This window comes from Panthera uncia, chromosome A2 (assembly GCF_023721935.1).
Source record: "Panthera uncia isolate 11264 chromosome A2, Puncia_PCG_1.0, whole genome shotgun sequence".
Taxonomy (NCBI): Eukaryota; Metazoa; Chordata; class Mammalia; order Carnivora; family Felidae; genus Panthera; species Panthera uncia.
In genome coordinates, this window is record NC_064816.1 from 16,974,788 (window position 1) to 17,001,309 (window position 26,522).

The 26,522-nt window shown below is 38.2% G+C and overlaps 1 protein-coding gene across 1 annotated transcript in view; it reads right to left on the reverse strand.

Annotated features, from left to right (window-relative positions):
- The window catches only part of PRKAR2A (protein kinase cAMP-dependent type II regulatory subunit alpha), a 111,621-nt gene that overhangs the window by 53,124 nt on the left and 31,975 nt on the right, over positions 1 to 26,522 (reverse strand). The gene's annotated exons all lie outside the window — the stretch shown is intronic.

Consider the following 26,522-nt stretch of genomic DNA (forward strand, 5'->3'; position numbering starts at 1 on the left):
CCCCCCATCAACCCTCAGTTTGTTCTCAGTTTTTAACAGCCTCTTATGCTTTGGCTCTCTCCCTCTCTAACCTTTTTTTTTTTTTTCCTTCCCCTCCCCCATGGGTTTCTGTTATGTTTCTCAGGATCCACATAAGAGTGAAACCATATGGTATCTGTCTTTCTCTGTATGGCTTATTTCACTTAGCATCACACTCTCCAGTTCCATCCACGTTGCTACAAAAGGCCATATTTCATTTTTTCTCATTGCCACGTAGTATTCCATTGTGTATATAAACCACGATTTCTTTATCCATTCATCAGTTGATGGACATAAATTTCATTTTAAAACAATTTAATAAGTTTTACACTAAAGTGAAAAAGAAATTAGCTGTTAAGTTATATTCTCATTCAATACGGGTAGGTTTTCTCCTGCCCATGGTCAGTGTATTAATCAGAAAAATGTACCACATGTCTTTAGGTTGAAAAATAAACATAAATTTTCTCTTTGCTAATTTTTCCTGTTTTTTACCTATCATTCCTTATGTTTGGTGGTTATCTAAATTCTCAGTACTAAACTATATCATTTGAATAATGTAGGGGTTTTTTTTTAAGATTTTTTTTAAAGGAAACTCCACCCAATATGGGGCTAGAACTCATGACCCCAAGATCAAGAGTCACATGCTTTACCAACCGAGCCACCCAAGTTCCCCAAGGTGGGTTGTTTTTTTTTTTTTTTAACTTTCAGAGCTTAATCTGATTATCGTAATTTAAAAAATTATGTAAATATCCCTTCTCACCCTCCATAAAAGGAGAAATTTGAAGATTAGTGAAAAATAAATTGAAGGTGGCTCAGAGAGCCAAACTCAACTAATATGAGGCCTCAACAAAAATAGACTCAGGAAGGAGACAAATGCTTATTCACCACAACAGAACAAGAATTATCTTTTTGTATAGCTTGGGGTAAAAGTTATGTTATTGGAACAAACAGGTAAAATTTCAAAAGAAAACCCGAGCCATTATTGATAGAAAGTACCTATGATAGTCCTTTCCCACTTCCTCAGTGAAACTGTGGATTTGTCAAAATTAATGCACCCACCAGCAAAGAAAGATGGTAAATTCAGTTCAACAGATATAGGTAGGGTACCTAGTACATGACAAGCACTGTTAGTAGACAATTTGGGAGACAGTAGTAGATTAAAACAAAGACTCCTGGTTTCATGAAACATGCACTCTAGCTTGAGTTGTGTGGGAGAGTTTCCTTCAATCACTTAAAACACACATTCCTGTCACTCAAATAGATTAGATGAAATGTGTAAGAGCTTACACTCTCAATCCAGGCCTCATGGGACTTCCATAATTAAAACCCCACTAAACATCAGTATATAACCTAAAATTATAAAACATACAATGAAACAATTTAGCATGGGTGCTATCAGGGAGTATATCAAAAAAGGATTAGATATTAAAATTATGGAACTATAATCAGAACAGAATGTTTAAAACAAAGACAAAAATGGGAATCAAAGCATAAATAAAGGAATAAGATACAACCAAAACAAAGCAAGGAGGATTGAAAAAAAATTTGGAATTTCTAGGAAAAAAAATAACACATTGAAATTTTTAAAAACTATGATGTGAGGTAACTTCTCTGGGTACATAACATCTAAAAGTGCTGGAAATTGTAAAACATCACTACCAACAACTTACTACAATAATACTGATGTAAATGTACAGATATAAATCGCAAGGAAAATCAGAAAATATCTGGAGATAAATGAAAACAAAACAATATACTAAAACTTAAGGGTGTACTAAAAGTGCAAAGAGGGAAATTTGTAGCTACAAATGCTTATGTTCAAAAAGAAGAGGAGTGCCTGGGTGGCTCAGTCGGTTGAGTGTCCAACTTCAGCTCAGGTCATGATCTCACGGTTTGTGGGTTCGAGCCCCGCGTCGGGCTCTGTGCTGACAGCTCAGAGCCTGGAGCCTGCTTCGGATTCTGTGTCTCCCTCTCTCTCTGCCCTCCCCCGCTTGCACTCTGTCTCCCTCTCTCTCTCTCTCAAAAATAAATAAACATTTTTTTTAAATTTTAAAAAAGAAAAAAAGAAAAAGAAGAAAAATCTCAAATTAATAAGCTAATTGTATACCTTAAGGAAGTAGGGGAAAAAAGGGCAAACTGAACCCTAAAGCAGCAGAAATAAGGAAATTCAGAGTGGAGAGAAACTAAAATAAAGCATAGGAAAAAAAAATCAGTGAAACTGAAAGTTGATTCTTTGAAAAGATCAACAAAATCAATAAGCTGCTGATTGACTTAGACTGGCTAAGAAAAAAGAAGAGTTAAATTACTAAAATTAAAGTGGGGATACTACAATGGAATACACAGAAATAAAAAGGATTATGATACTCTGAAAATAGTATGCCAACAAACTGAATAACCTAGATGAAATAGAGGAAATAGACAAATTTCTAGAAATACACAAACTTCCAAAACTTACACAAAAGGAATAGAAAAATCCCAACAATCTGTAACAAATAGGGGGATGAAACTGGTAATCAAAAATCTCCTGACAGGGACGCCTGGATGACTCAGTTGGTTGAGGATCAGACTCTTAATTTCGTTCGGCTCAGGTCATGAATTCATGAGTTCAAGCCCTGTATGGGGCTCGGAGTGTGGAACCTACTTAAGATTCTCTGTCTCTGTCTCTGTCTCTCCCTCCTTCCCTCCCTCCCTCTCCCTCTGTTCCTTCCCCTGCTCACTTGTTCTCCTTCTCTAAAAAAAAAAAAAAAAAAAAAAAAAAAAAATCCCTGAACAGAGAAAAGCCCAAGACTAGATGTCTTCATTGTACATTCTACTAAACATTTAAAGAATTAACATCAACCCCTGTTATACTCATCCAAAAAAATCAAAGATAAGGGAATACTTCCTAACTTATTTTATTTTTTTCAGTTTTTAAAAAACTTTTCATCTTGTTTTTTATTTTATTTTATATAGAGAAAGAACACACACGGTGCGGAGAGGGGGAGGGAGGGAGGGAGGGAGAGAGAGGGAGAGAGAGGGGGAGAGAGAGAGAGAGAGAGAGAGAGAGAGAGAGAATCCTAAGCAGGCTCCAAGCTCAGCACAGAGCCTGACAAAGGGCTCAATCTCACAACCCTGAGATCATGACCTGAGCTGAAATCAAGAGTCGGACACTCAACCAACTGAGCCACCCAGGTGCCCCCTTAACTCACTTTGTAAGGCCAGCATTACCCTGATACTAAAGACAGACAAAGGCATTGCAAGCAAACAAAATATTCATTATGAATATAGACATAAAAAATCCTCAAAATCCTCAAAAAAAATAGTACCTAGCAACATATTAAAGTGATTATACACCATGACCAAGTGGGATTTATCCCAGGAATGCAAGGGTGGCTCAAAATAAAGAATGTCAAGCAAAATACACCACATTAATAGAATGAAGAGGTGGGGAGGGGCAACTACATCAGCATCTCAATGATGCAGAACAAGCATTTGACAAAATGACACTCTTTCATGTAAAAAATAAAGTGAGAATATAAGGGAATTTCCTCAACATGAAAAAGGCACATATGAAAAACCCACAGCTATCACCAACTCAATGGTAAAAGACTGAAGGTTTCTCCCTAAGATCAGGAACAAGACAGGATGCCTGCTTTTGCCATTTCTATTCAACATATTACTGAAAGCTCTGGCCATAGCAATTAGGAAATAAGAAGAAATAAAAGGCATCCAAATTAGAAAGGAAACAGTAAAATTATCTGCTTGTGGAATGACATGATCTTCTATGTAGAAAACCTTAAAGAATCCACACACACAAAAAAAGTTAGACTTAATAAATGAATACAGCAAAGTTGCAGGATATAAAATCAACATGCAAGAGGTGCTTGGGTGACTCAGTTGGTTAAACCTCCCACTGGCTCAGGTCATGATCTCACAGTTCGTGAGTTCAAGGCCCACATCAGGCTCTCTGCTGTCCACACAGAGCCCACTTCAGATCCTCCCTCTCCCTCTCTGTCCCTCCCCTGGTCACACATGTGCATGCTCTGTCCCTCTCTCTTTTTTTCTCTCTCCCAAAAATAAATGTTAAGAAAAATCAACACCCAAAATTGTATTTCTATACAACTGCAATGAACAATCCAAAAAGAAAATATTTTTAAAACTCCATTCATAACAGCATCAAAAAGAATAAAATATTTAGGAATGAATTTAACCAAGGAGGTGAAAGATTTGTACACTGAAAACTACAAAACATTACTAAAAGAAATTAAAGGAGACATAAATAAACCTTTTGCATTATATATCAAATCATCATGTTGTACACTTTAAATATCTTTAAATTTTTTTTTAACGTTTATTTATTTTTGAGACAGAGAGAGACAGAGCATGAATGGGGGAGGGTCAGAGACAGAAGGAGACACAGAACCCGAAACAGGCTCCAGGCTCTGAGCGGTCAGCACAGAGCCTGACGCGGGGCTCGAACCCACAGACCACGAGGTCATGGCCTGAGCCGAAGTCGGACGCTTAACTGACTGAGCCACCCAGGCGCCCCTAAATATCTTTAAATACTTGTCAATTGTACCTAAATGAAGCTTGAGAAAAAAAGACAGAAATAAATGGAAACCCATCCCATATTAAAGGACTAAAAGACATAATATTGTTAAGATGACAATACTATCCAAAGTAATCTACGGATTCAATGCAATCTCTATTAAAATTCCAATGGTGGCTTTTTTTTTATAGGAATGATAAAATCCATCCTAAAATTCATGTAGAATCTCAAAGGATCCCAAGTGCCCAACTATTCTTGAAAAAGATAAAGTTGGAGGACTCATACTTGATTTCAAAACTTACTACAAAGCTACAGTAATCAAAACAATATGGTATTGTCATAGGGATAGACATATAGACCAGACCCATGGAATAGAGAACCCAGAACTAAACCCTTCATATATGTGGTGAATTGATTTTCAATAAAAGTGCCAAAATCACCCAAGGGGGAAAGGATAGTCTTTTCAACAAATGGTGTTGGGAAAACTGGATCTCTACCTGCAAAAAAAATGAAGCTGGACTCTTACCTTTTTCACCATATATAAAAATGAAGTCAAAATGGACCAAAGACATAAAATTAAAATTATAAAACTTTAGATGAAAACACAGGAAAATCTTTATGACACTGGATTTGGCGATGTTTTCTTGGATATAACATCAAAAGCATAGGTAAAAAAAAAAGAAATTGATAAACTGGACTACTTCAAAATGAAAAACTTCTGTGTATCAAAAGATACAACAGGAGTACATGGGTGGTTCAGTCAGTTAAGCGTCTCTTGATTTCAGCTCATTTCATGGTTTTTGAGTTCAAGCCCTGCTTCAGACTCTGTGCTGACAGAGTGTAGAGCCTGCTTGGGATTTTCTCTCTCTGACCCTCCCCACCCCAGCTCTCGAGCTTGCATGCTCTCTCCCAAAATAAATAAACTTAAAAAAAAGACACAACGAAGTGAAATGGCAACCCATGGAATGGGAGAAAGTATTTTCAAATAATGTATCTATTACATCCAGAATAAAGAATTCCTACCACTCAACAAAAACAACAAAAACCAATATGTACAAATGACAGATAACCACATGAAAAGATACTCAATACTACTAATCAACAGAGAAATGCAAATGAAAAACACAATGAGATACCAATTCACACCTTTTAAAGATGGCTACTATTAAACACTTTTTTAAAAATACTTATTTAATTTTGAGAGAGAGAGAGAGAGAGAGAGAAAGTGGGGAAGGTGTGGGGGGAGAGAGAGAGAGAGAGAGAGAGAGAGAGAGAGACACTGAATCTGAAGCAGGCTCCAGGGTCTGAGCTGTCAGCACAGAGCCCGAGGGGAAGGCTGGAACCCAGGCACCCCTAAAGATGGCTACTATTTAAAAAAAAAAAAAAAAAAGCAAACAAACAAAAAAAAACAAGAGCAGGGGTGCCTGGGTGGCTCGGTCGGCTAAGAGTCTGACTTCCGCTCAGGTCATGATCTCATGGTTTGGGAGTTTGAGGCCAGTGTCCCAGGCTCTGTGCTCACAACTCAGAGCTTGGAGCCTGGAGCCTGCTTCGGATTCTGTTTTCCCTCTCCCTCTGCCCCTTTCCTGCTCATGCTCTGTCTCTCTCAAAAATAAACAAACATTAAAAAACAAAACAAAACAAAACAAGAACAGATAATAAGGGCGGCAAGAATGTGAAGAAATTGGAATCCTTTTGCATTCTTGGCCACAATGTGAAATGGTGCAGCTGTTGTGTAAAACAGTATGGCAGCTCCTCAAAGATTAAAAACGAATTACCATACGATCTAGCAATTCTACTTCTGGGTATATATCCAAAAGAACTGAAAGCAAGGTCTCAAAGAGATATTATAGTACACCCACATACATAGCCAAAAGGTGGAAGCAACCCAAGTATCCATCAATGGATGAAAAGATAAACAAAATGTGGTATACATACAATGGGATATTATTCAGCCTTTAAAAGGAAGGAAATTCTGAAACTTGCTATAAGATTCTACGAATGAATCTTGAAGACATTATGCCAAATAAAGTCAGTTACAAAAAAGACAAATCTTGTATGATTCCACTTATATGAGGTACCTAGAATAGTCAAATTCATAGAAATAGCGAGAATAGCAGTTGCTAAGGGGGAGGGGAGAGGGAGGAGTTATTATTTAATGGGTACAGAGTTTCAGTTTTGCAATACCCAAAGATGTCTAGAGATAGATGGTGGTGATTGTTATGAATGTATTTAATGGCAGTGAATTACTTTAAAATGGTAAATTTGGGGGCACCTGGGTGGCTCAGTCATTTGAGCGACTGACTCTGGATTTTGGCTTGGGTTATGGTACCAGGGTTGTGGTACCAGGGTTGAGCCCTGTGTCAGGCTCTGTGCTGAGTGTGGAACCTGCTTAAGATTCTCTCTTTTTCTGTCCCTCTCCCCTGCTTGCACTTGCCCCTCTCTCTCAAATTAAAAAAAAAAAAAAAAAAAAAAAAGGTAAATTTAGGTTCTGTGTATCTGTCTACAATTTTTAAAAATGTAAATACGTGTAAAGCAAAAAATGACATTATAATGTATATGTGTGTGTACACATGTGCATGTGTATATAAAGAGGAAGTAAGAGAGAAAGCAAAGCATGGCAAAACATTAACAAGCAGTCAATCTAGGAGTTCACTTGCTCTTTCAATTTTTCAGTAGGGTTGCAATTTTTTCTAATAAATATTTAAAAATTAATCTCAATGTAGCCCCTCAAATCAAACATGATAGACTTTCATTTTTTATCATTTCATTTTTATTCTGTTGTCAAATCATGTTTCTGTATAACCAATTCAAAGTAAATTAAATGCATACATAGTCTTTTTTTTCTTTTGAATTTTTAAATTTCTATCATCTTTATTAAAGTATATGTATATTTATGTTAAATTTATATAAAACTTATGTTTACAGTTTATCTGTACGTGTACTTATTTTATTTTGTCCAATGTTTATTTATTTTGAGAGAGCATGAGCATGAGTGGGGGAGGGACAGAGAGAGGGAGAGAGAATCCCAACCAGGTTCTGTGCTGTGTGGAGCCTGATGTGGGGCTTGATCTCATAAACCATGAGATCATGACCTAAACCGAAACCAAGAGTCAGATGCTTAACTAAGCCACCCAGGCACCCCTTAATTTTTTTTATTTGAATATTGTTGACCTGTTACATTAGTTTCAGATGTACAACATAGTAATTCAACTTCTGTATACATTATGCTATGCTCATAAGTGTAGCCTACCATCTGTCACCATTCAATGCTATTAGAATACCATTGAGTATATTCCCTATGCTGTACTTTTTATTACTATGACTTATTCATTCCATAAGTGGAAGCCTGTATCTCCCCCTCCGCTTCACCACTTTGTCCATCTCCTCATCCCACTTCTGGCAACTGTCTCTGGATTTATAGGTCTAATTCTGCTTTTTGTTTATTCATTTGTTTTTTAGATTCCACATATGAATGAAATCATATGGTATTGTCTTTCTCAGTCTGACTTTTTTCACTTAGATAATACCCTAGGTCCATCCATGTAGTCACAAATGGCAAGATCTCATCTTTTATGGCCCCAAATAGCCAAAGCAATCTTGAGGAAGAAAAACAAAGCTGGAGGTATCACAATACCAGATCTCAAGATATACTACAAGGCTGTAGCACTCAAAACAGTATGCTACTAGCACAAAAAGAGATACATAGATCAACTGAACAGAAGAGAGAGCCCAGAAATAAACCCTCGCTTAAATGGCCAATTCATCTATGACAAAGAAGGTAATAATACATAATGGGGAAAAGACAGCTTCTCTTTAATAAATGGTGCTGAGAAAACTAGACAGCTACATGCAAAAGAGTGAAGCTGGACTACTTTCTAACACCATACACAAAAATAAAGCCAAAATAGATTAAAGATCTAAATGTGAGATGTGAAACCGTAAAAATCTTCGAAGAGAACAAAGGCAGTAATTTCTGACATCAGCCATGGCAACATTTTTCTAGATATATCTCTTGAGACAAGGGAAAAAAAGCAAAAATATATTATTGAGACTACATCAAAATAAAATCTCCTACACAGCAAAGGAAACCATCAACAAAACAAAACAGCAACCTACTGAATAGGAGAAGATATTTGCAAATGATATATCTAATATATCAAAACATAGGGGAGCCTGGGTGGCTCAGTTGGTTAAGCGTCCGACTTCGGCTCAGGCCATGATCTCGCGGTTTGTGAGTTTGAGCCCCGCACCGGGCTCTGTGCTGACAGCTCAAAGCCTGGAGCCTGCTTCAAATTCTGTGTCTCCTCCTCTCTGCCCCTCCCATGCTCATGCTCTGTCTCTGTCTCTCAATAATAAATAAATGTTACAAATTTTTTTTTTTTTAATTTTTAAAAATGTTTTATTTATTTTTGAGACAGAGAGAGACAGAGCATGAACAGGGGAGGGGCAGAGAGAGAGGGAGACACAGAATCTGAAGCAGGCTCCAGGCTCTGAGCTGTCAGCACAGAGCCCGACGCGGGGCTCGAACTCACGGACCGCGAGATCATGACCTGAGCCGAAGTCGGACGCTTAACCAACTGAGCCACCCAGGCACCCCCAAAAATTTTTTTTTAAATATTCAAAATATAAAGAACTTACACAATTCAACACCAAAAAAACCCAACCCAACCCAACCCAAAACAAAACAAAAAAACCAAAACCAAAAACCCAAATTAAGACAGGACACCTGGCTGGCTCAGTCGGTGAAGAGTGCAACTCTTGATCTCGGGGTTGTGGGTTTGAGCCCCATGGGAGGTGTAGCGATTACTTAAAAATACAATCTTTAAAAAAAAATGAGAGACAATTACTGTATGATTTCACTCATATGTGGAATTTAGGAAATAAGAAAAATGAACAAAGGAAAAAACAGACCAAAAAACACTCATATACAGAGAACAAATTGGTGGTGGCCAGAGGGGAAGTAGGAAGGGGGATGAGTAAAATAGGTGAAGTGGATTAAGAGTACACTGACTGTGGGGTGCCTGGGGGCTCAGTCGGTTAAGTGTCAGACTTCGACTCAGGTCATAATCTCATGGTTCATGAATTTGAGCCCCACATTGGGCTCTGTGCTGACAGCTCAGAGCCTGGAGCCTGCTTTGGACTCTGTGTCTCCCTTTCTTTCTGCCCGTCTCCAGCTCACGCTGTGTGTGTGCCTCCCTCAAAAATAACATTAAAAAAAAAAGTACACTTATTGTGATGAACACTGAGTAATTTATAGAATGGTTGTATCATTATAATGTAAACTTGAAACTAATGTAATACTATGTTAATTATATTTGAATAAAAACTAAAATTAAAATAAAAAATTTTAAATGGGCAGAGGACTTGAATAGATGTTTTTCCAAAGACATACAGATAGCCAAGATACATGAAAAGATGCTCATCAACACTGTCAGGGAAATGCAAATAAAAGCCACAATGAAATATCACCTTATACTTGTCAGAACGGCTAAAATCAAAAGGGCATGCATAGTTTTTTAAAGTAAATTAAATAATGTGCTGAAATTCATTGCGTTTCATAATATATGGAACTAAAATTTTAATTTTTTTTTGAATGTTTATTTATTTTTGGGAGAGTGAGAGAGAGAACAAGCGGGGAACAGGCAGAAAGAGAAGAAGACAGAGGACCTGAAGCAGGCTTTGCACTGGCAGCAGAGAGCCCAATGTGGGGCTCAAACTCACAAACCGTGAGATCATGAACTGAGCCAAAGTTGGACGTTTAACTGACTGAGCCATCCAGGCACCCCTAAAAGTTTTAAATGCAGACTTAAAATCACTATTTTCATAAATCATGCAAAAAAGACAAAACGATTTTTTAAATTTCTGAAGCATTCTGTTGCTACAAAAGAGTACAAAAGTATAAAAAAGGAAAAGTTGACTTGTAGTGGAAAATGTAATTAAAAACAAGAGTCTTAAGGCATTTAGCTTGAATGAATGAGTGGATGAACATGCTGCCTGATAAACCGATGTACAATTTATTTTTAAATTAGTACATGTCTTCCAAGGTTTTATAGGACCAGAAGAAACAGCTGCTGTTGGAGCAAGATACACTGCCAAGGCATCCAGAGAATGTTAATAACTATAGCAGTCAAAGAGACCACCTTGTTCTAATTTCACCACTACTTAGCTCAAAACAGCCCATCAGACTTTATGTGGATCAGATGAATATTCAACTAGCATAGCAGGTATAAGAAAATCCTCCAACGGAAAACACTGCCTAAAATGTTCTTCAATTTTCATTAAAAACACATACTGATAGGGGATAAAAAGACTTAAAATGTAGATTACCTGGTCTGAAAACATGGCCTCAAAAACATTAAAAATGCTATCTTGGTGGAAGTTAAAGTTCATCATTCCTGATGAAAGGAACTACTAAATGTTGACATGCCTTGAAAATTAAAACATGGTTCTCCTGGAACAGGTAGACTATTATATGTGAAGATTAACATTAAGAACATGCTAGAGAAATTGAAAACATTTCCAAAAGTCTCTCCTGTTTTAAATTCAAACGTGGAGCTTCCTGGGTGGCTCAGTCAGTTAAGCCACCTACTTCAGCTCAGGTCATGATATAATGGTTTGTGGGTTCTAGCCCTGCATCAAGTTCTGTGCTGACAGCTCAGAGCCTGGAGCCTGCTTCAAATTTTGTGTCTCCTTCTCTCTCTGCCCCTCCCCTGCTTGCGTGGTTGCGCGCTCTCTCTCTCTCTCTCTCTCTCTCTCAAAAAAAAAAAAAAAAGAAAAAACATTAAAATAATTTAAAAAAATAAATTCAAACATGTGATTCAACAAGATAAAAGACTTTTCACTATAAATGTAGCAGGGAAGAGCATAAAAACCTGGAGAACATAATCAGCACAACTAAGGCAGGGCAAAGCTCAGAAGGACACAACATTCTACGACTGTTGGAAAGGCAAACAGCAGGTACACTGAACCTAAAAGCTGGGCTGGCAGGATGTTAGCAGCACCAACTGTGTACAGAGGTAGGCGATGAGAGTAGGATATTAATGAGGGCCTTGTGTTTGGGGGACCAGTATAACAGCACAGCAGAGTAAAACTCAAAAGTGGCATGCAAAGCAGCTGTGAGAGCAGGCCAATAAGAGTGGTGAATCACAAAAAGGGGAGTGCCAGGAAGGACTGCCACCAACGGGTGGCAGTTGTGCCAGGCCCTCATAGGCCAGGGGATCAAAGTGCACCTCTGAGCAGATGAAACAGCCTGAGGAAAGCTCCAAAGGCAAGAAAGTTTTCAGCGGAGTGTGACTGTCCCAGGATGACTAGAAACACAGATGAGGGAGAAGCAGGGTATCAGGGGAGTAAGGCAAGGAAAGTGTTGGGCAATGTGCTTAGGGTTCTGAGACCCAATCAATCAATAAACTAGAGAGCTCATTGTTGGCTTACACTAAAAAACATAATAGTAACAATATATATTTTTTAAAGGTAAAGAAGGAGGGGTGCCTGGCTGGCTCAGAAAGAGCACTATTTTCCTAGGGTTATGAATTTGAGCCCCACGTTGGGTACAGAAATGATTTACTTACATACATACATGGAAGAAGGAAAAGAGAAGACAGAAAAAAATCCACCATGATTTCACACTCACAAATTCATTCTGCTTTCTCTGTGGATCAGGGAAAGGGAAGAATGCTGTTATTCTTCCTTCACTTTTTCTCTATTTCTCCATTCAATATGGATATCATTCGATCCATAAATAAGGGTGCTGTCAAAGATCCCCCAATCATAAAACGTCAGAGTGGTACAGTATCTATGAAGTCCTCTGGTCTGGCCGTGACAAACAGGATTCATCTCACATTGATAGCGACTCTAACTGATGTTACTGCTCCACCTGAATCATCACTGACTCTTTCCCTTCTTTCATTACTCACATCTACCGCATTAACAACTCCATCTGTTTTCCCTCTCACTTTATTTCTTATATCAATCTACTTTGCTGCAGCTCCACCGTTACCCTAGCCTGAAGTATACCATTTCTTGCCTGGATGACCTGCAACAGGCCTCCGAACTTATCTTCTGACTGCCAATCCTGCTCCACTTCAATCTATTCCCCACACAGTTATCAGAGTGATCTTAGAATTTTGGAAGGCAATTTGGCAGTTTCTGTCAAAATTCTAAATGCGAACTGCCTTTGAGTTAACAACAATTCCACTTCTAGGAATTAGTATTGTATGTAGCAGCCAGGAGGAAAAAAAAAAAGAAAGAAAGAAATGGTCTAAAAAAAGAAATGAAGGAAATGAAATGTTGGTATAGCAAGAGTATGCACCTCTGTGTAGCCATTAAAATGGATGCAAGAGACCTATATCAGCTGACAGGGAGACCTTCAAGAGACACTGTTACGTGAAAAAAAGCTGCATAAGCACAGTATATGATTCTAATTTTCTAACAATTTTGTCTTCAAACTATTACATACCACGAATTTAAAAGACAAATAGTACTATAAGCTATAACTAAGAAAACAACATCAGCAAACACAGCCATCCTCCAATCCATCTCTCCCTACTCCTAATTCCTGCTCCTCAGAGGCAACCACATCAACTTTTTGGGTATTTCTCCTGAGATTTACTTTAAATTTCCAAATAACAATTGCCTTGCTCATCCAATTTCAGTTTTAATTATCTTTTGACTTTTAACTCTGGAAGAGTAGGAATAGGCTCCCAGAGTAGCAAGATAGGATGATCTGGATTCCTGGCAACTTCTTCAAGCTTCCTGTCCTACTGGCCCTGGGCTGCTACACCTCAGGCTTTCTTTAAGTGCTATTAGTTCAGATTTTCTGTCACTTACAAACCTAATCCTCCTAATAAATACAGAAACAAAAGCAAATTCGGCCCATCAAGATGACAAAGAATGCTGGAAATCGTGAAGATGAAGTAACAGTTTCTAATATATATGAGCCAGGCTCTGGCCTAAATGCTTTATAGGTACAAAGTCACTTAATTCTCACACAAACCTTACAAGGTCATGCTTAAAAGATAAAGAATCAAAGACCAGAATGGCTAAATAACTCACTCTACTAACAAAGGTGGAACCAGGCTTGGTGGCAGACAGTCTCAGCTTCACAGCCCATGCTCTCAGCCTGCCACACAAGTAACTATAGAAGGTTAACATCAAGAATCACCCAGAGGATGCTAGCAGGATAACTGGCTAACACTCACATCCATGCAACTTTGTGAAAGTACCTTCTTTCTTGAAATGCCTAAAATGTCTTCAAATGAAGTTAAAAGCCACCATTAGAAATGTGTATCTAGGGATGCCTGGATGGCTCAGTCAGTTAAGTGTCCGACTTTGGCTCAGGTCATGATCTCACGGTTCAGGAGTTTTAGCCCTGCATTGGGCTCTGTGCAGACAGCTCAGAGTCTGGAGTCTGCTTCAGATTCTGTGTGTTTCTCTCTCACTGCCACTCCTCAACTCATGCTCTCTTTCTCTCCCCCCTCTCAAAAATAAATAAACATTATTATTATTTTTTTTAATTAAAAAACAGAAATGTGTATCTGGAGTCCTGGAGCGCCTGGGTGGCTCAGTCAGTTAAGTGTCTTGACTCTTGATTTTGGCTCAGGCTGTGATCTCACAGTTCATGGGATGGAGACCTGCACTGGGCTCTGCGCAGACAGTGTGGAGCCTGCTTGGAATTCTTTCTCTCCCTCTCTCTCTGCTCCTCCCTCCCTCTCTCTCTCTCTCTCTCAAAATAAATAAATTAATTTTAAAAAATGTGTATCTAGAGTCCTAATTGAATAATTTTTTTACCTAATTGAATAATTTCTGAGAATACCTCAGTTTATCAAAAAATAATACTTTCAAACTAATCGAAATTTATTGACAAACCAGGTCGAAAAAATTGAGTACTTTTCTAAGACCAGCATGCACAGTTCTTTTTAAAACTGTTCTCTTCGTCAGGGCGCCTGGGTGGCTCAGTCTGTTAAGCATCTGACTTTGGCTCAGGTCGTGATCTCATGGTTCATGTGTACATGTTTATGTGGATATATGTTTTCATTTCTCTTGGGTATATACATAGGAGTAGAATTGCTGGGTCATATGGTAACTCTATGTTTAACCTTTTGAGAACCTGCTAGACTATTTCCAAAGCTGCTGCACCATTCGACATTCCCACTAGCAGTGCATGAGGGTTCCAATTTTTCTACATCCTAGCCAACACTTGTTACTATATATGTTTTATTATAATAACAAGTGGGTATAAAGTATCTCATCACGGCTCTGATATGATTCTTAATGGCTGATGTAAACTGTTTTACTACTGCTAAAAATCCTTATTTTTGAAGAGCTAACAGGATTGCATTCACTAACAACTTTAGAAAATAATCTCTGCTCCTCTGTGACCTGATGTCACAATCAATTCTCAAGTCCATGATCAGTAAAAGCCAATCTGGACTTCACAATCATTGTTCTCTTGCTGGTCTTAGATCTCTGTTTTTCAAAAGATTATCTGTCAACAAGCAGAAAGTGGCTTTAATCATAGAGAATAACTTAAAATTTATGTTTATGAGTGAAGACATCTGCATAGGCATATTCATCATCACAAAGGCTTGTCCTGGACATATTCATTTGCCTTGAAAAATGTCATTACATATCCAGCAGGATGAGAAGATGTGACAAAACCCACCACCTAACAAGTAAACATAACTCGCCATGATAAAAATCAGTAGTTGTTCAATTGTCAATTGGTTCATAGTTTATGTCCTGCTACCGTTTCTTTCCATTCCTCGATGGCTAGAATTACTATGCACGCTATTTAAAACTCCAGAGCAAAACGGCAAAGACAACTTTTAAAACACACCTGATAAACCTGAAGCCCAACGGAATCAGATCTGATTCTACATCACCAATCTCAGTAGAATGGTGATCTCCTCCTCCCCCTCCTCATACATGTCTCAAATCCATTTGTATATTCCTGCTTTGTTCCTGAGCTCCAGACCTATTTCTCATTGACTCTGGAGGTTTGCACTTGAATAACCAAGGCCAAATCTGTACTAGGTCTCCTGGTCACCATCACCATTGAAGCCTATCTGTACCTCCTCCCTCTGCCTCACCACATCACCCTTCCCCCACCCCACACACATTCAATCTTGGGCTTCAAGATTTAGTCTGCTCCTGAAATTTGTGTCCACTCTTTATGCTTCCTCTAGCCTCAACTTTAAAAAAATACCCCAGGGGTGCCTGGGCGGCTCAGTCAGTTAAGCCTTTGACTTAGGCCATGATCTCACCATTCATGAATTCCAGCCCTTCATTGGGCTCTATGCTAACAGCTCAGAGCATGGAGCTTGCTTTGGATTCTTTGTCTCCCTCTCTTTCTGCCCTCCCCTGCTTGCACTGTCTCTTAAAAATAAACATTAAAAAAAAAAAAAAAATACCCCCAGAGAGTACCCCAGAGAACTTCCATACAGCTCCAATCTTCCAAATACAGACTACTAACCACATCATTCCCTCAATAAATAAAATCTCTGATAACATGCCTCTTTGAAAATCATCCAAAATATTTCTTTCAAGGACTTTTCACAATCTTCTATTTCACTTCCCTGATCTTAATGCCTGCCACTTTCTGCCTCACCAAGCTACAGGTTTTGTATTCTGAGGTTTCTGTGGCTTTGTTTCTCCTTTAACTTGGCCTATAAAATATTACTGTCTTCTCTGCCTGGCAAACAATGCTTGCTTTGTTGGTCTTTGTCCCCAGGTAGAATGGGAGCGTCTCAAAAGCAGAGGCCATGTCTACCTCATCTTGGAATCTCCAGCACTTAGCACAGTGGCCTGACATACAATAGACACACAGCTGTTTGAGCTGGAGTAGACACTATGTAGCTGATGTCCTAGACCAATATTTCTCAAACATATTTTGGATAGTAAAAAACACATCTAATATATGGTAACAGATAGGATAATGGTGGTTACCTGGAACTGGGAGAGCAGGGAAGGTGGGAAAGGGAGTTGTTTAATGGGTACAGAGTTTGAGGTTTGTAACATGAAAAAGTTCTGGAGATCTGTTTCAAAACAATGTGAATATACTTAACACTACTGAACTGTATGCTTAAAAATATTTAAAATAATAAATTATACATTCTATGTATTTTTACCACAATTAAAAAACACATAGGGGCGCCTGGGTGGCGCAGTCGGTTAAGCGTCCGACTTCAGCCAGGTCACGATCTCGCGGTCTGTGAGTTCGAGCCCCGCGTCAGGCTCTGGGCTGATGGCTCGGAGCCTGGAGCCTGTTTCCGATTCTGTGTCTCCCTCTCTCTCTGACCCTCCCCCGTTCATGCTCTGTCTCTGTCTCAAAAATAAATAAATGTTAAAAAAAAAAAAAAAACCACATTTAATACATTTAATGCCATTTAATATGGCAACCCACTATTCATATATACGTACAATAATAACTGAAAATAGGTAACCTTAGGGGTGCCCTGGGTGGCTCAGTCGGTTAAGCATCTGACTCTTGATTTTTGGCTCAGGTCATGATCTCATGGTCATGAGACTAAGCCTTGTGATTGGCTCCATGCTCAGTGTGGAGCCTACTTAAGATTCTCTCTCCCTCTCCCTCTGCCCCTTCCCTGCACATGCTCTCTCTCTCTCAAAAAAAAAAAAAAAAAAAAAAGTAATTTTATTACATGCAATAAACTCTAATATTTTCTATTTGATTTTTTTTTTTTTTAAACAATGCTGGTGGGGCGCCTGGATGGCTGAATCAGTTAAGCGTCTGACTCTTGATTTTGGCTGAGATCATGATTTCTTTGGGTCATGAGACTGAACCTGGCATCGGGCTCTGTGCTGACAGCATTGAGCCTGCTTGGGATTCTCTCTCTCCCTCTTTCTCTCTTCCCTCCCCTTCTTGCACACATGTGGATCTCTCTCTCTCAAAATAAATAAATAAACATTAAAAACAAAAAACAACACAAAACAAAAACCCGGGGCGCCTGGGTGGCTCAGTTGGTTGAGCGTACGACTTCAGCTCAGGTCATGATCTTGCAGTTCCTGGGTTCAAGCCCGGCATCGGGCTCTGAGCCTGGAGCCTGCTTCGGATTCTGTCTCCTTCACTCTCTGCCCCTCCCCACTCACTCACTCTCTCTCTCTCTCTCTCTCTCTCTCTCAAAAATAAATAAACATTAAAAAAAATTAAAAACAAAAACAAAAACAAAACACCCAATGATGGTCACTGCATTCTAAATTGATTTCAAAACTCAGTAATGAATTACAACCCACAGGCTAAATATCACTGCTCTGGAATGCACTGCAACTTTTCTCACGTCAACAAAGCAGGGATAAATATCTCATTGCCTCTGCTATTATGAGCCTTCCCAAGATATCCTTTCCTTCTGTTTTGCTGGACTAAAGATAGCAAGAACACTCTAATGTTGGAACATTATACAGTAGTATTTGAGATAATTAATTCAAGATGTTGCCTATTATGTGCCAGCTACTGTATCAGGAGGTATATAAATAAAACAAATTCCTTAATCAATAGAATTTACATTCTAATGGGAGAAACAAGCAAGAAATAGACATGTGGCGTCAGATTACTATAAACTATAGAAATGGGAAGCAGAGTCAAAGGAAGCATATCAGAGATTACTCTGGGTTCACCAAATCCTGTCTTCTTTTCCTATTGGACACACAGCTAGACTACGTTTCTTGGCCTCTCTGGCAGTTAGTGACAATATTGAACTGTTCTGGCCAAGTTAACACTGGTGATTGATGTCACCAACTCCAGCTTGACCCCTCAAAATCCTCCCATGGGAACCTCTACATTCTCTTTCTATTTCAACTAGTTGCAGAGGAGTCAGCAGAAGACTCAATCTCCAGAGAAGCCCCTCCCAACCAGAGTTTCCTGAGAGAATTAAGCCCTTCATACAATGATTTGAGTGACTAATTCCTCAGTTCTCCCAAGGATGGCATAGCATTAGTACCATTTCCAGAATCACAGAGAAATTAACTCATGACATGCAATAGATGTCTTAGGGCATTAGGGTTTAATTAATTCCCCAGATATTCTAGAGGATTAAGGAGCCTGGGTCTCTGAATGTGTGGGGAGCAGAGACCCAGACCTGCCAATGTACAGTAGACTATGACCTGAGCAAGAGAACAAAACAAAACCCTGTATTTAATAAGATAAATAATGATAGTAATGGAATATAACTCATAGAAGAATCCATGAGTCCATACTGATATATATTAATAATACAATAAATAAATACATAAGTAAGAAGGGAAAATTCTTTCTTAGAGTAAAATTCTAACCAGTAAATGAGAAAGGAGTGATGGAAAATTTTTTTAATTACCATTTGTCAAGCATCATAATAAATAACTGAGGCAAGAATCATCAATAGATACTAAAACTAGTTGGTAAAAAGTACCAGGAGGAATAGGATCTTTATAGTTTCAAAGCATCTCCCCACAAGATATCAACTAATTAGAAAAAAAATGGTAACTTTATGATGGAGTAACCTGGCCAGATACATCCTTAGCCAAGTGATTAAAGCTGACAACACCAATAATAGGACAAAAGAGACACCTTGTGTCTCCTGATGTAATGCACTGAGGACACAGCAGTACCTCTGTAGTATTCTTACTAAAAATGTATAACCTGAATTTAATCAAGAAGAAATGACAGATAAACCCAAATCAAAGGATATTCTAAAAAATATGTGGCCAACACTCTTCAGAAGTCATGAAAGATAAAGACTGTTTAGTTCAAAGGAGATTAAGGAGACATGACAACATTTGATTTTGGATAATAGGATCCTGAATCAGAAAAAAGTTTTTTTTTTTTTTTTTTTTGTTATAGAGAACACTATGGGGACAGCTGATAAAAACTGAATATCTATAGATGAGATATTAGGTACTAGCATTATATCAAAGTTATTTCCTAGATTTTGATCATTGTATTGTGATTATGCAAGAGAATACCACCTCTTCGTTTTTATTTTAGTTTTTTTTTGATGTTTATTTCTGAGAGATAGAACATGAGCAGGAGAGGGGCAGAGAGAGAGCGAGACACAGAAACTGAAGGAGGCTCTAGGCTCTGAGCTGTCAGCACAGAGCCCGACATGGGGCTCAAACTCACAAACCATGAGATCATTATCTGAGCCAAAGTCAGACGCTTAACCTACTGAGCTGCCCAGGCGCCCCTCTTAATGTTTATTTCAATATTATATTAAAATATCTATCTTGAGGGGCGCCTGGGTGGCTCAGTTGGTTGAGCGGCCGACTTCGGCTCAGGTCATGATCTCGCGGTCCGTGAGCTCGAGCCCCGCGTCGGGCTCTGTGCTGACGGCTGGGAGCCTGGAGCCTGTTTCAGATTCTGTGTCTCCCTCTCTCTGACGCTCCCCTGTTCATGCTCTGTCTCTCCCTGTCTCAAAAATAAATAAAATGTTAAAATTTTTTTTTTTAAAAATCTATCTTGATTCCTGAGTTTTTTGGCACCTATTCAAATTTTGTGCCCAAGGTAAATGCCTCATTCTCCTCATGCTAGTCCCAGCCCTACTATTATAATTCAAAAACCAAAAACAATAAAACAATGTGTGTGTGTAACAGAAATAATATGACAAAGCAAATGTGGTAAAATGTTAACATTTGGGGGATGTGAATATGAGAATTCTGTCTTCTATTCGCAACTTTTCTGAAATTATTTCAAAAGAAGTTAAAAAATGAGTTCTGAACGAAAATGTGGATATCTGGAATATTAGAAAATATGTTTATTGGCAAAAGAATGGTTAAGCAGATCCATGACTGATTACAGAGCTTTCAAAAATCATGTTTTTGGAGGGGTACCTGGCTGGCTCAGTCAGTAGAGCATGTGACTCTTGATCTTGGGTTGTGAATTCAAACCCCACGTTAGGTGTAGAAATTACTTTTTAAAAAAATCATGCTTTTGGAGACAATTTAATAACAAGGAAAAAATGCTCATTATAGGCGGAAAAGAGTAAAAGCTGCCTGAATATGCTATATGATGTCAGCTTTTACATGCATGTTTTTACCTATGCATAAATAAAAAATAAAACCACCAAAATATTAATGATGGCTTTCTTTGGGTGGTAGAATCAGGGACAATCTACATTTTGTTTATGCTTTTATATGATTTCTAAGTTTAAAAATAACAATATATACTGCTAGAAGAAATAGATTCTTTTAATGTAAAGTATGAAACGAAACAGAACTATGAACCACGAGCTCTTTGTTAGTGAACACCAAAAACAGCATTGAGAATCAGAACTTAGCATAGTATCTCTTAAAAAAATTTCATAGGGGCACCTGGGTGGCTCAGTTGGTTAAGTGTACAACTCTTGGTTTCAGTTCAGGTCATGATCTCACGATTTGTGAGTTCAAGCCCCACATCAGGCTCTGTACTGCCAATGCAGAGCCTGCTTGGGATCTCTCTCCTTCTCTACCCTCCCCCCCAAAATAAAGAAATAAACTTAAAAAAAAAATACTTTTTTTTTCCTAGCTGAGATATGTGACCCTCTCAAAAGAATATACAATGAACTCATTTACTGCTAACTTTATATTTGTGTTTGTTAACATACTGAAAGATGGCCTAAACATTTAGTAAGGAATTAGTATTAAAAATGTAACGGAGGGGTGCCTGCGTGGCTCAATCAGTTAAGCATCCAACTACTTTTTTTTTTAATTTTTTATTTATTGATTTATTTGGGGGGGAGGGGCAGTGGGAAAGAGAAAATCTTAAGCAGGCTCCACCCCAACCATGGAACCTGATGTGGGGCTCCACCTCACGACCGAGATCATGACCTGAGCTGAAATCAAGAGTCAGACACCTAACTGACTGAGCCACCCAGGTGCTCCAAGAGTCCAACTCTTGATTTCAGCTCAGGCATGATCTCAGAGTCGTAAGATGGAGCCTGGGGCTCTGTGCTGGGCATGGAGCCTGCTTAAGATTCTCTCTCTCCCTTTCTCTCTGCCCCTCTTCTGCTTGTGGGAGAGTGAGTGCATGTGCTCTCTCTCAAGAAAAAAAGTAACTTATTAAGCAGTAATCAAAAATCAATTACATAAAATGATTACTAAAATCAAGGTTTATAGAAATGCAAAGGAAGTTCAGGGCAGTGATTTAAACAGGTAAGAAATATGAAGTAAATGTCTATGCAGAGAGTACAAAAGGTCACAAAATTCAGGGCGCCTGGCTAGCTCAGTCAGAAAACGTGCAGCTCCTGATCTTGGGGTCATGAGTTCGGGCCCCACAATGGATATAGAGATTACTTAAGTAAACAAAAAAAATTTTTTAACCACAAAATTCAAAATAAAACTTAGTGATAAATGCCAGAAAAATTAAAAACTCATATGCAAGCTCAATAATGACAGTAAAAACAAAATTGAATGTCATTTGTCATACTTTCATTCACTTAGAACATGGACTGATTCTTCTGAAACTCTTCCAAAAATTGCAGAGGAGGGAACATTTCCTAATACAAAATTATCATGCCAGCAATGTCCTGATACCAAAGCTAGACAAAGATACCACAAGAAAAGAAAACTTCAGATCAGTAAAAATTTTGGAATAAAAAGAAAAAACCTAAAAAAAAAAAAAAAAAAAGTAACCCCAAACTAGCAAATCCAACTGAATCCAACAACATATTAAAAAGATTATACACCATGACCAAGTAGGATCTATTGCAGGAGTGCAAGAGTAAAAAAAAAAAAAAAAAAAAAAAGGAGTGCAAGAGTAGTTCATCATAAGACTATAAATGTAATGTGCCACATTAATAGAATGAAGGAAAAAACTGCCCGCTCATCTTAATAGATGCAAAAAACATTTAATTAAGTTCAGCAGTTGTTCATGATAAAAAAAAGTCAGAAAATAGGAATGGAAATTCATTAACATGAAAAAGAGTATTTATAAAAAAAATCCACAGCTAACATCATACTCAATGGTGCAAAACTGAAAGCTCTTCTTCTAAGATCCAGATCAAGACAAGGATGCCTACTTTCACCACTGCTATTTAGCGATGTCTCTATTGTAGATAATGTGATTCTATGTACAGAAAAATTCCAAAGAATCCATTTAAAAACTACTAACAAATGAATTCAGCAAAGTTACAGGGTATAAGATCGACAAACAAAAATCAAGTGTGTTTCTATATATTAGTAATGAACAATCCAAAAAGGATATTAAGAAAACAATTCTGGGGCACCTGGCAGGCTCAATCAGTAGAGTATGCAACTCTTGATCCTGCGGTGGCGAGACTGAGCCCTATGTGGGGCTTTGTGCTGACAGTACGGAGCCTGCTTAGGATTCTCTCTCTCCCTCCCTCTCTTCCCCTCCTCCCTCTCAAAATAAATAAACATTTAAAAATAAATAGCACCAAAAAGAATACCTAGGAATAAATGTAACAGAGGAAATGAAAGATGTATACACTGAGAACTACAAAACATCACTGAAAGAAATATACCTGAAACTAATATAATACTATATGCTAACTACACTGGATTTAACTTTTTAATTATCTTTGGTTTTCTCTTTTTTTTTAATTAAATGTTTTCCTTTTTTAGAGAGAGTGAGCACAAGCAGGGGAGAGGGGCAGGGAGAGAGAGAGAGAGGGAATGAATCTTAAGCAGGCTCTATGCTCAGCATGGAGTCTGACACAGGGCCCAATCCCCTAACACTGGGATCATGACCTGAGCTGAAATCAAGAGTCGGATGCTCAACTGACTGAGCCACCCATGTAACCCCTTTGTTTCTTTCTACCTACAAAAGAAATACAGATTCATTTAAGCAACCCTAATGTTACAGAAATATACAACACAGAAACAAAACAAAACAAACAAACCCCATAAAAATTAAAGTAAACCTAACTAAATGGAAGACATCCCATGTTCATAGATTAAAAGACTTAATATTGTTAAGATGGCAATACTCTCTAAAGTGATCTACAGATTCAACACAATCTCTATCAAAATTCCGATGGCCTCTTTTGTAGAAATGGAAGAGGTGATTCTCAAATTCACATGGAACTGTAAAGGGTCCAAATAGCCAAAATAATATTGAAAAAGAAAAACAAAGGAACACTCAGACTTTCCAGTTTCAAAATTTACTACAGGGGCACCTGGGTGGCTCAGTCGGTTGGGCGTCCGACTTCGGCTCAGGTCATGATCTCACAGTTTGTGAGTTCGAGCCCTGCGTCGGGCTCTGTGCTGACAGCTTGGAGCCTGGAGCCTGCTTCAGATTCTGTGTCTCCCTCTCTCTCTGCCCCTCTCCCGCTCACACTCTCTCGCTCAAAAATGAACATTAAAAAAAATAAAAAAAAAACTTACTACAAAGCTACAGTAATCAAAACACTGTACTACAAGCATGAGGACAGACATATAGACCCATGGAATAGAATTTAGAGTCCAGCAATAAATTCAAACATCTATGGCCAAATGATTTTCAACCACAGTGCCAACAACATTCAATGGGAAAAACAGTCTCTTCAGCAAATAGTGCTGAGACAACAGGATATCCAAAGAATGAAACTAGAACCCTACCTAACTCCACATACAAAAATTAACTCAGAATGGGGGTGCCTGGTAGGTCAGTTAGTTGAGCATTCAACTCTTGACTTTGGCTCATGTCATGATCCCAGAGTTGTGGGATCAAGGCCCATGTTAGGCTTTGCACTGAGCGTGGAGCCTGCTCTTCAACCCCTGACCCCTGGGGGCTCTCTTTAAAATAAATTTTAAAAATTAAAAAAAAAAATGTTTAATTCAAAATGGATCAATGACCTAAATATAAGAGCTAAAACTATAAATAGAAAAAAATAGGAGTAAATATTCATGATCTTGGATTTGCCAACAGATTCTTGTATTTGACACCAAAACTTTGTGCATCAAAAGACATCAGAGTGAAAAGACAACATATAGAATGGGAGAAAATATTTGCTAATCATTATATCTAGTAAGGTTTTAATATCCAGAATATACATAGAACTTTCATGACTCAACAACAAAAGACAAACAACCCAATTGAAGTGAACAAACAAAGAAGTAGTAACAAAAACAAAAACAGAAACAGACTCATACAGAGAACAAACTGGTGGTTGCCAGAGGAGGGACAGGTAGGAGGATGACTGAAATAGGTGAAGGGAATTAAAAGGCAAGAACTTCTAGTTATAAAATAAGTCACAGGGAGGAAAGTACAGTATAGGGAATATAATCAATAATATTGTAATAACTTTGTATGGTGACAGATGGCAACTACATACTGCACATTATGTAGAATTGTCAAATTACTATACCATACTATAGTAGAACTATATACTATATGTCAACTACATACTGCAACAACAATTTTTTTTTAATGGGCAAAGGACTTGAATAGATTATTCTCAAAAAAAAAAGACAAAGAGGCAACAAGCACATGAAAAGATGTTCAACAACATTACTGGTCATTAATGAAATGCCAATCAAACCACAATGAGACACCACCTCACACCCACCAAGATGGCTTTAATCCAAAAACTGGTAAAAATGGGGCGCCTGGGTGGCTTGGTCGGTTGAGTGTCCGACTTCAGCTCAGGTCATGATCTCACAGTTTGTGAGTTCGAGCCCCGCGTCGGGCTCTGTGCTGACAGCTCAGAGCCTGGAGCCTGTTTCAGATTCTGTGTCTCCCTCTCTCTCTGCCCCTCCCCCGTTCATGCTCTCTCTCTGTCTCAAAAATAAATAAAAACGTTTAAAAAAAATTAAAAAAACAAAAACAAAAACAAAAACTGGTAAATGAATGTTGGCAAGGATGCAGAGAAACAGAAACCTTTGAACACCCCTGATGGGAATGTAAAATGGTGTGGTCACTGTGGCAAACTGGTGGTTCCTCAAAAAGGTGTATTTGAATAATCAAATGACCCAGCATTTCCACTCGTAGGTATATACTCAAAAGGAATTGAAAACAGGTACTCAAACAGATATTTGTTTATAAATGTTCACAGAAGTACTATTCACAATAGCCAAAAGGTAGAAATAGCCCAATGTCCATCAACAGATGAACAGATAAACTGCAGTAGAATATGCAGTGGAATATTAATCAGCCATAAAAAGGAATAAAGTAGTGACACATGGTACAACTTGGATGAACCTTGAGAACATCGTGAAAGGAGACAGACACAAAAGCTCCAATATTGTATGATTCATATTCTGAATACAAATTATTCAAAAAAGGTAAATCCATATGTCCATGGAGAAGAAAAGCAGACTGATGGTTGCCAGGGAATGGGAGAAGGGGAACCTGAGGAGTGATTACTAGGTACAGGGCATTCTTTTGGGGCAACGGAAAAATTTTGAAACCAGAGGAATGGTGGTTGCATTAACACTGTGAATGTACTATATGCTAAATGCCACTGAAGTGTACACTTTAAAATAGTTAACTACATGTTATGTGAAATTCTTGATTTTTAAAAAGTATGCTAAGTAAAGGAAGCCAGGCTCAAAAGACCACATACTGTATGATTCTATTTATATGAAATGCCCAAAAAGGGTAAAACCAGAAGGACAGAAGTACATTACTGATTGCCTGGGACTAGGGTGGGAAAGGGAAGTGACTGCAAATGGGCACAAGGGACTTTTGGGATAATAAAAAGTTCTAAAATTGTGGTAATGACTGTACAACTCTGTGAATTTACTAAAAATAGTTGAATTGTGTGCTTAAAATGAATGACTTTTACAGCATATGTTATCAATAAAACTCATTAAAAAAATTGAATCATATTAATATTAAATACAAGGAACATGGGGAGGAAATGAAAGAGTCCAGAGAAAAGCAGGAAAAAAAATCATCCTTTTTCATTCAATAAATATTTATGGAGTCCTACTTACACTAGGCACTGGGATTAGGGTGGAGAGCCAAACAAATCACCTGTCCTCATGGAGTTTATAATCTAGCTGTGGTGACAAACAAACACATCCTGTCATACAATAAATAAGGCACGGACTCAGTAGGTTCTGAGGTATA